This window comes from Salvelinus sp. IW2-2015, linkage group LG6.1 (assembly GCF_002910315.2).
Source record: "Salvelinus sp. IW2-2015 linkage group LG6.1, ASM291031v2, whole genome shotgun sequence".
NCBI lineage: Eukaryota > Metazoa > Chordata > Actinopteri > Salmoniformes > Salmonidae > Salvelinus > Salvelinus sp. IW2-2015.
In genome coordinates this window covers 11,721,241-11,732,879 of record NC_036845.1, presented here as the reverse complement: position 1 = coordinate 11,732,879, position 11,639 = coordinate 11,721,241, and the positions used below count along the sequence as shown (strand labels likewise).

Sequence of the window (11,639 nt, the reverse complement as noted above, 5' to 3'; positions counted from 1 at the left end):
GTTATAGTTTTATCTAAAGCTAGAATTTGTTTTAACTATTTATTAACAAAATTCCTAACAGTATGTTATATCTGGTTTAATTCTCCTGTCTTATCTGGTGTCCTGTGTGAATTTAAGTATTCTCCCTGTAATTCACTCTCTCTCCCGGAGAACCTGATCCCTAGAATCATGCCTCAGGACTACTTGACCTGATGACTCCTGGCTGAATCCCAGTCCACCTGGCTGTGCTGCTGCTCCAGTTTCAACTGTTCTGCCTGTGGCTAGTGTACCCTGACCTGTTCACCGGATGTGCTACCTTGTCCCGGACCTGATGTTTTCGACTCTCTCTCTACCACACCTGCTGTCTCGACCTCTGAATGCTCGGCTATGAAAAGCCAACTGACATTTACTCCTGAGGTACTGACCTGTTGCACCCTCTTGTGACATCTGCTGATGTAAAAAGGGATTCATAAAAACATTTGATTGAATTAGGGAAATCTGCATTCAGTTGTTTGGGGGTCTGTGTATGGAATGATCTGCTCTCTGCACATTGATGATCTGGTGACTCTAGGGCAGTTCATGTTTTAATGGAGGACCTCACTGTTGAGGAATGTGTCTGCTTCTGAAATTGCTTGTGGTATTGTATGTTCTTATTACGTTGTACATTTTCATTTTGTAAATGTTGTAAATTGTGTTCATGTGTTCCTTTGGAAAAGAGCCCTTGGTCTCAATGGGACTCCCTGCTAAAATAAAGGTAAAACAATAATAAGACTTGTGGTCCACCAGAATGTGGAGTAGTTACAGTTACATGTCTGTCCCTGTACGTGGTGATAAGAAACCCCCAGATGTTTACCTGACTGTGCTCACTAATGGTGAAGTCTGTGACTGTAGAAACATACATGCCCCACCCACCTGAGGATCTGTCTTTTCCAGTCATCTATTTCCTGAGTTTGAGGGGTGCAAATTCCACTTGTCACTTCAATCTCCATGGATTGATTACTTTCATTTTACTGCTGAGACTCTTTCATACTCGTGCTTGTGCCTGTCATTTTTTCCGGTTAACGTTACAACCGTGGAAATGTGTCAAACACACTCCGGTAATGGATGAAATGGGCTTAATGGGATACAATGGCTTTCCATTGAATCTATAAGAATGCTAAAGCTTCATCAGGGATTTAATGTACCGTCTCAACACTTATATAACAATTAAGACAAGAAAGATAGGTAACATTTTGATCTGTGTTAACTTTTTTCAATTCCACAAAAAGTTCTAATTTAATACAGTTGACATTTTTACAATTAGATGTGCTGAAATTATGTTATGAAATTATGATTTGAAATTAAAGCAACTTCTGAAAATGAATCCTCAAACTATAGTGATAGTATGTCTGATCTTGCAAATAATGTAACATTTTTAGATAGGTGTAATCTAGAGACAAATGTTTAATCTGAGGGTATCCTGCTATTGACACACTTGTTGAATTATGCAAGAGAACGTGACAACAACAATAATTAAAGAGTCAGTCCAGACAACACAGGTGAGTGCAGGTAGGGTAGACAGAGCAAGTGTTTGGTGGGTGCAGCCATGTTCCTCCCCTTTATGTTACTTTATTCATGTTTACTAATATACCTGGTGTATTTATGCAAATGAGGAACACATAATTGTCTTTATTTTAACACAAAAGACAAAAAAACTGATACAATAATAAAATGTATATATGAATGCATTCTAAGAAAACATTTGACAAATGTAATACTTTAATTCCCATTCTCACTGAACTGCATTCATTATTTGTCCATGTCAGTAAAAAATATTATGTGCTATAATTCAACAACAAACTGAACACACACACACATACACACACACAATGAATGAACAATTGACACACTGACACACATCACATAAACAAACAAACACAACCATAAACAACACAATAACAAAGACATATCTATGTKGACAGTATCWAACTAAAAGTGTCCCTCAGAATCATCTGACTAATGYACAAGTCAKCCARCAAACCCCTGAGAAGAGTCAGKTAGCTGACTGTGGTTTTGACACATGTTCCTCCTATAGAAATAGTGTATGTGTGTATGGAGGGGAAAGCTGAAGCTGAGGCTAGCTGGGATACCAGTAGTCACCATAGCAAAGGTTTGAGGGGAGGCATGTATCTGTGCATGGTGGGTGTAAAAATGAACTAACATCTGCACATTCTGATACCAAACTGATCTCATCTCAGATCTCTATTCTCCTTCCATCCTCCTTTCCTCCAATAAAGAGGTGTGAACCAGTGTGAGGTCATGTAGCCAATCATAAGAAGAAGTTGGTCAGAAAATGAACACGCCATCAACCACTACGCTTTTTTCTAACAGTTTTTGTAAATGTCTCAATTTCCTCTCTCAATTTTTCTGTGTGACGGTGAAGAGGTGTGATCTAAACAGACTGTCATCATATAGGAAGTAGAGGGGTTTGTCAGTAGAACTGTAGTTCAGAGAAAGTCACTTGTCAGTGGGACAGAATGGAGAACACAGTGCTCTGTGTGCTGCTCTGTAAGTACTGACATTGTATTAGTGTTGTGTGTTTGTCTATGTGCACAATGCACTAATGTTAATATTACTACTCTATTACTATAGTAGTATACACTTATGTATTACTACTGTATTGTGATGAATTTCTTTGTCTTTGTTGAAGTGCTGAGTATCCTCATCTACTGTGGACACTGTGGTGAAGATGATAGTAGATATTCATTTATTTGATCAAACCTCCATCTCTTTATGCTTCATCATCTTTGTCTCTGCTTTTCCTTCCTCACGTTCATTAATGTTATGAGAAAATGTCATTCAGTTGTGAAAGTATGATCTGTAAAGAGGTAGGAAACATAGTTTATGTACATGTTTTATTTGACTGATAGGTGATTGTGTTATGATGGTTGTGTTTATGAAGGTAGACTAAAACCTGTATTGGAGCCAGTATGATAAGTCATACCAGCCATATTTTTGTCTGCTTGAACTCCAACAACTCAGATAAACATGAAAACATGAAATGACTCAGTGAATCGATAGAACATCATTTAGAGATGCAGAAAAACAATTTAACATTCAAAATGAGTGAACCTTTCCTTAAAGTTGAAAACATGTGGCTATTTTGTCATGTGAAAATGTATGAAAAAACATGTGAACCTTCATATGAAATATCATCACATGTGAAGTGTTCCAAAACCACATGGTTTCACATGATTTCACATCTGACCAATCTGACAGCATCTCACCATTCTGAAAAGCATCTGACCAGTCTGACAGCATCTCACCATTCTGAAAAGCATCTGACCAGTCTGGCAGCATCTCACCATAATCTCATGGAGCATGAAGGTACTGATAGGAATGAAAGATCGCATGATCTGACTTTCCTGTCATGACGATATGAATGAAAGAGCTAATCTGATCTTTCATTAGGATGTTTTATTTTTTTTAAACAAATCTCGATTTTGTATGTAAATGGCATGTTATAGAAGGGTCCAGTCTACATGTAACTGTCAAAATAAAGGAAACACTTCAATAAATTAAGGATACAAAGTCAAATCAAATCAAAGTGTATTTGTCATGTGCGCCGAATACAACAGGTATAGACCTTACAGTGAAATGCTTACTTACAGGCCCTAACCAACAGTGTAATTTTGAAGTAAAAAATAGGTATTAGGTGAACAATAGATAAGTAAGGAAATAAAAAACAACAGTAAAAAGACAGTGAATAATAACAGTAGCAAGAATATCGAAGGCATGGGGTGCTTCCACACAGGAAGTTGCAGACACTTGTAGAATCTGTGCCAAGGCACATTGAAGATTTTCTGGTGGCTCGTGGTGCCCCAACACCCTATTAAGAGCATGGAAAATTCCAGGAAATTATGTCATGGCTTTAGGAGCTTCTGATAGGCTAATTGACAACATTTGAGTCAATTGGAGGTGTCCCTGTGGATGTATTTCAAGGCCTACCTTCAAACTCAGTGCCTCTTTGCTTGACGTCATGGGAAAACAAAAGAAATCAGCCAAGACCTCCACAAAAAAAAGAAAAAATTGTAGACCTCCACAAGTCTGGTTTATCCTTGGGAGCAGTTTCCAAATGCCTGAAGGTACCACATTCATCTGTACAAACAATAGTACGCAAGTATAAACACCATTGGACCACGCAGCCGTCATACCGCTCAGGGAGGAGACGCGTTCTGTCTCCTAGAGATGAACGTACTTTGGTGCGAAAAGTGCAAATCAATCCCAGAACAACAGCAAAGGACCTTGTGAAGATGCTGGAGGAAACAGGTACAAAAGTATCTATATCCACAGTAAAACYAGTCCTATATCGACATAACCTCAAAGGCCGCTCAGCAAGGAAGAAACCACTGCTCCAAAACAGCCATAAAAAAGCCAGACTACGGTTTGCAAGTACACATGGGGACAAAGATCGTACTTTTTGGAGAAATGTCCTCTGGTCTGATGAAACAAAAATAGAACTGTTTGGCRATAATGACCATCGTTATGTTTGGAGGAAAAAGGGGGAMGCTTGCAAGCCYAAGAACACCATCCCAACCGTGAAGCARGGGGGTGGCAGCATCATGTTGTGGGGGTGCTTTGCTGCAGGAGGGACTGGTGCACTTCACAAAATAGATGGCTTCATGAGGAGGAAAATTATGTGGATATATTGAAGCAACATCTCAAGACATCAGTCAGGAAGTTAAAGCTTGGTCGCAAATGGGTCTTCCAAATGGACAACGACCCCAAGCATACTTCCAAAGTTGTGGCAAAATGGCTTAAGGACAACAAAGTCAAGGTATTGGAGTGGCCATCACAAAGCCCTGATCTCAATCCCATAAATTTGTGGGCAAAACCTAAAAAGCGTTTTCGAGCAAGGAGGCCTACAAACTGACTCAGTTACACCAGCTCTGTCAGGACGAATGGGCCAAAATTCACCCAACTTATTGTGAGAAGCTTGTGGAAGGCTTCTTGAAACGTTTGACCCAAATTAAACAATTTTAAAAGGCAATGCTACCAAATACTAATTGAGTGTTTGTAAACTTCTGACCCACTGGGAATGTGATGAAAGAAATAAAAGATGAAAGAAATAATTCTCTCTACTATTATTCTGACATTTCACATTCTTAAAATAAAGTGGTGATCGTAACTGACCTAAGACAGGGAATTTTTACTAGGATTAATTGTCAGGAATTGTGAAAAACTGAATTAAAGTGTATTTGTCTTAGGTGAATGTAAGCTTCCGACTTCAACAGTACGTCTGACAGTGGTTCCAATACCTGTCAGGGTGTAAAGGGAATCAAGCTCTCTGAAAACAGTGATGTTGTGCAATTGATCAAGTCTAACTAATCACTTAAACATCTACATGGGTAACTAGAATCATTTACACTGAGTGTACAAAACATTAAGAAAACCTTCCTAATATTGAGTTGCAACCGTTCACTTTTTGCCCTCGAAAGAGTCTCAATTTGTCGGGGCATGGACTCTACAAGGTGTCAAAAGCGTTCCACAAGGATGCTGTCCCATGTTGATTCCAATGCTTCCCACAGGTGTGTCAAGTTGGCTGGATGTGTCAGGACCCGGTTACGAACTCAGGTCTCCGGTGTGAGAAACAGTCCCTTAGCAAACTGAGCCACTAATAGTCGGCAGAACCCAGAAGATGAGGCAGACACAGCAGTACTTGAGACAGTGTTTTAATAAAGTAAAAAGGAAAGTTCTTCAGGCAAAAAATATAAATCCACAACGTCAAAAGTAATTCCAAGAGAAAAAAGTATATCCTCCACGTCACAAGGTAATTCCACAAAGTGGTAAGTACAGCAGGGAAAAAACCTCAAAAGAATAATCAAAAAATAAATAAACGAGAACAAAACCAGAGTACCTCAAGGGAATCCAACAGGAGTAACAAATGTTCACAGCATGGCTGGGGCTGGGTGCTAACATTCAAACACAGAGCAAAGAACTGAGGAAAACTAAGGGTTTAAATACATTCAAGGGAAATGAGGCACAGGTGCAAATAATAACTGGAAACAAGGGAAAACAAAAGGGTCAAAAAAGCACAATGGGGGCATCTAGTGACCAAAACCGGAACAATCCTGGCCAAATCCTGACAGGATGTCCCAAGGGTGGTGGACCATTCTTGATACACAATTGAATCTGTTGAGCGTGAAAAACCCAGGAGCGTTGAAGTTCTTGACGCAAACCGGTACGCCTGGCACCTACTACCATACCCCGTTCAAAGGCACTTCAATCTTTTGTCTTGCCCATTCACCCTCTGAATGGCACACATAAACAATCCACGTCTCAGTTGTCTGAATTCTTCTTTAACTTGTCTCCTCCCCTTCATCTACACTGATTGAAGTGGATTTAACAGGTGACATGGATGGATTTACCTGATTTACCTGGTCAGTCTGTCATGGAAAGTTCCTAATGTTTTGTACACTCAGTGTATAACTTTTTTGAATCAATAACACGATAGTAAGATTCCACAATATTTGTTATTATCTTATGTATGAATCAACAACTGACTGCATTGTCTTTCAACAGCTCTACCCACGGCCTCAGTGAGTATCTCTCCTCAGGGTCCCCTCTATTCTTGAGAGACAGCCACTCTGCAGTGTGTCATTACAGACTACAAGGACTGGACGTACCTCTGGTCCAGAAACAGCCAACAGTTTTCCAGTCAGACCAGTGAAACCATCACCATCTCTCTCCCTGACCAAGCTGGTCAGTACCAGTGTCAGGGGAAAAGGACAACACGGCCCCAGTGGTCAAATCTCATCTCATCTCTCCCCATCATCGTCACTGGTGAGCTATTTTCCATCTGGACATTCTCAATTCTGAGCCAATGTGGGTTAATCTTACTGAATGCAGACATGCATACTGTAAATTCTAACTAAATGGAGTCAACATACACCCTACGGAAAACATTATTTTATCAAAACTTTACAGCAACAGCTCAATTATTTTAAACACCAAGCATATATGCAGATGTTTTAATATTCTGCTCTGCATTTCCTCAGCTCTGCCTGAAACTACACTGACTGTAGAGCCAAACCCTGTGTTCCCTGGAGAGACAGTTACTCTGACGTGTTCAGTAGGYTCTGACAGTAACTGGAGCTATCAGTGGTACAAAGACAGGAKTGATAATGWYGTATCCCAGTRTGTCASACACACTARAACAGGAGACACCCTCACCATCAGTAGAGCTGCTGAGTCTGACCAGGGTCTCTACTTGTGTCAGGGACAGAGAAGATCCAGACCCACATCTTCACAACCAAGTAATGTTATTACCCTCACTGTGAATGGTGAGTTACTTTGTCGTGTCTCTCTTGTGTGTCAAACACTATTTATATTGAGTCAATCAAATAGACATGGTCAGTGTGTTAATATTTAGTTACTGTATTACCTACAGAAAGATTGGTTCTCTGACTACATATGTCTTAATATTTAACTGTGTTTCTACAGCTCTGCCCACGACCTCAGTGACTATCTCTCCTCAGGGTCTCCTCTACTCTGGAGAGACAGTCAGCATGCAGTGTGACATATCAATGTACACAGACTGGACGTACAGCTGGTTTATAGGCAACAACTTCAAATCCAGTACGCCTGGTCAAACCATCACCACTCTGTCTAACCAGGCTGGTCAGTACAGATGTTTTGGGGGGAGGACAGGTCGGCCTCAGAGGTGTCAACTCAGTGTTTTCCTCCCCATCAGTGTTACTGGTGAGTTCACTATTGATTCTCCATCACTAAATTGTTGAGGTTGTTGTCGTAGTGTATCAGGACACTGGATGTTTACACTCAAACCTATTGCAATACCAACAGATTATCAGCCGTCCACTACACTGACTTCAGACAAGGAGGACGTATTCACAGGAGACAGTGTGACACTGAGCTGTACTGTAGAGTCTCCTGGATGGAAGTTTTATTGGTACAGACACAGACCAGACTCTACACCAGTAACCACAACCTCTGTATACTCCTACACACTCAGCTGGGTCAGTGTCTCTGATGGAGGACAGTACTGGTGCAGAGCTGGGAGAGGAGACCCAGTCTACTACACCCTGTACAGTGACCCAGTCCAGATAAACATTACTGGTGAGTCTATAACAGTTTTAGGATAAATGGCTGCTATTTTACATTGATAGAAAGTAGGGTATAATATTTTGTCTGCTTACTGTATCCCAACAACTGTAGCTAACTTGAAGCTATATTCATGAGTAGACCTATTGATAAATACACACATTTAAAATTGTGTAGCTGTTAATTCAGTTAGTTGTCTGTGTTGTGGCTGTGCAGAGAAACCTGTCGCTTTTCTGACCCTCCAACCCAACTGGACCCAGATATTCAGTGGAGAGACTGTTACTATGAGATGTGACATACAGGGAGGAGGAGACTCTGACTGGAACTACAGATGGTATAAGAATAGTCAGTCAGTGATCTCCTTTAACACAAAGCCTGAGTACAGAATCAGTCCTGTCTACATGTCTAACAGTGGCTCATATACCTGTGAGGGTGTTAAGGGAAACAAGATCTCCAAGACCAGTGATGCTGTACAACTGACTGTGTCTGGTAAGTCTATTTAAGCTTATACGAGTCATGGTTACCTAGAATATTTTTGATATTAAAAGTTTGAAACCTGCATTTCCTTCTTTACAGATAAACCCAGGGCTGTCCTGAGTATCTCTCCTCAGTGGCTGAACCCTGGAGACTCAGTGACTCTGAGCTGTGAAGTTGACAAGACTTCTACAGGCTGGATGTTCTCCTGGTACAGGACTGTTCTCTACAGAGCTGGGTTACCCTCTCTATCTGACTCATCATACTCTGTAGAGACCCTATCTGACAGTAGTACTGGAACTACAGAGAGCTTCTACACCCTGAGTCCTGCTGGTCACACAGGAGGATATGTGTGTAGAGCTGGGAGAGGAGACCCAGTCTATGACACACTCTACAGTGAACCTCAGTTTCTCTGGTCAGGAGGTAACTAACTGCATTAAAACATATTTAAGTCCCCCTCATGTGTATAATATATATTATTTAAATAAAGGTTTGATTCTGTCTCTCTGTTTCAGATCTGCAGCCTTCAGTGTCTCTCAGAATAAGTCCCAACACAACTCAACACTTTAGATCAAAGTCTCTCTCACTGAGCTGTGAGGAGAAGGGGAACTCTACTGGATGGAGACTGATGAGATACACAGAGAGAGGAGTAGAGTCAGGGTGTGTCTCTAACTGGGGATCAATAACAGAGTCCACTTGTACCATCAGGTCCACATACACATGGTACAGTGGAGTGTACTGGTGTGAGTCTGGATCAGGAGAGTACAGTAATGCTGTCAACATCACAGTGAATGGTACGTCTATTGTATGACATTCACACACAAAAACAAAATTTCATGATAATAGGATGTTCAATTCTGTAACTGAATTGCATCTATTATAAAATACAATATCATCATATTTTGAGGGTGACGACTCCAGTATGCAGATTTTCAGTATTATTTATATATTATGTTAAACAGCTGGTGATGTGATCCTGGAGAGCCCTGTCCATCCCGTGACTGAAGGAGACTCTGTGACTCTGCGCTGCAAATACTGGACAANNAGCTCAAACATCAAGGCTGATTTCTACAAAGATGGAGTACTCATCAAGAATGAGACCACAGGAGAGATGACCATCCTTGCAGTATCCAAGTCAGATGAAGGATTCTACAAATGCAAATACCCTAACAAGGGAGAATCACCAGAGAGCTGGATGACAGTGAGAGGTGAGAAAACGATTATGATCTCAAGTTAACTTTTCATCATCTGTGTGTTAGTTATTTAAGTGTTTATGTTAATTAACATACATTTGGATTTGTACTCCCATAGAAAATATAATCTCAACTAAATGATCAAAAGATACAGGCCAGTCTATACTCCTATATTACCTCAGAGTCTGATGGTGTTGTGCTGTTCTCTCTCTAGTCGTATCTCCTGGATCCTCTACATCAGTCCTAGTAGGAGTGGTTGTGGGTCTGGTTGTTGCTGGTGTTTTACTGGTCATTCTCCTGGTCCTGCTGTGTCGATTTAAAAACAGCAAAGGTGAGATTTATATTATTCAAATTTAACTCTGTAGTTCATGTAATTACAATTGTTCAAAACATTAAATACCTGATATAATAGTATGCATTTCTCATTACAGTTTCCTGTTTTAACAGAATATTCTTGTGTGTACACCTGTTTCTCAACTATGTTAATTCAGTAACTTATCATCTTAGTTCTTCATGAGTATATCTCTCCCTCTAGGAATCCCCAGACCCAGAGAACCAACCAGGACCCCCAACAGGACCAAGGATCGACCCAGAGTCAGGCACCTGATGCTGGGTATACACTTCCGCAGCATGGTCAGTCTCTCAGCCCAGACCTCTATCACTCCTCTCTCTGTAACCACATACACTGACTCATCAACATCCACTTTGTATAACAACATGTTACTGTACTCTCTGTCCCTAGACAAGTTGAGGGAGAACCAACCTAACTAACCTGTCTCTCTCTTCTTTGACCAACAGGTGGTGCTCACATCTACGACACGATCAATCCCTCAGACAACAATGTTAATGGTACTGTATAGTGTTTGTTATGTTCAGTATGAATACAGTATAGAGTTACTGCTGCTGTTCTTCATGTGTTTAATATGAATACAGTATAGAGTTACTGCTGTTCTTCATGTGTTTAATATGAATACAGTATAGAGTTACTGCTGTTCTTCATGTGTTTAATATGAATACAGTATAGAGTAACTGCTGCTGTTCTTCATGTGTTTAATATGAATACAGTATAGAGTTAAGTTAACTGCTGTTTTCATGTGTTTAATATGAATACAGTATAGAGTTACTGCTGCTGTTCTTCATGTGTTTAATATGAATACAGTATAGAGTTACTGCTGCTGTTCTTCATGTGTTTTAATATGAATACAGTATAGAGTTACTGCTGCTGTTCTTCATGTGTTTAATATGAATACAGTATAGAGTTACTGCTGCTGTTCTTCATGTGTTTAATATGAATACAGTATAGAGTTACTGCTGCTGTTCTTCATGTGTTTAATATGAATACAGTATAGAGTTACTGCTGCTGTTCTTCATGTGTTTAATATGAATACAGTATAGAGTTACTGCTGCTGTTCTTCATGTGTTTAATATGAATACAGTATAGAGTTACTGCTGCTGTCTTCATGTGTTTAATATGAATACAGTATAGAGTTACTGCTGCTGTTCTTCATGTGTTTAATATGAATACAGTATAGAGTTACTGCTGCTGTTCTTCATGTGTTTAATATGAATACAGTATAGATTTACTGCTGCTGTTCTTCATGTGTTTAATTGAATACAGTATAGAGTTACTGCTGCTGTTCTTCATGTGTTTAATATGAATACAGTATAGAGTTACTGCTGCTGTTCATGTGTTTAATATGAATACAGTATAGAGTTACTGCTGCTGTTCTTCATGTGTTTAATATGAATACAGTATAGAGTTACTGTGCTGTTCTTCTGTGTTTAATATGAATACAGTATAGAGTTACTGCTGCTGTTCTTCATGTGTTTAATAGAATACAGTATAGAGTTACTGCTGCTGTTCTTCATGTGTTTAATATGAATACAGTATAG

General features: G+C 39.9%; 2 pseudogenes; both read left to right on the top strand.

Annotated features, from left to right (window-relative positions):
• Positions 1-10,263, top strand: part of LOC111964651 (Fc receptor-like protein 5) — a 15,691-nt pseudogene extending 5,428 nt beyond the window's left edge.
• Positions 2,404-7,818, top strand: LOC139027887 (leukocyte immunoglobulin-like receptor subfamily A member 4; annotated as a pseudogene).
• Positions 10,264-11,639: the final 1,376 nt, after the last annotated feature.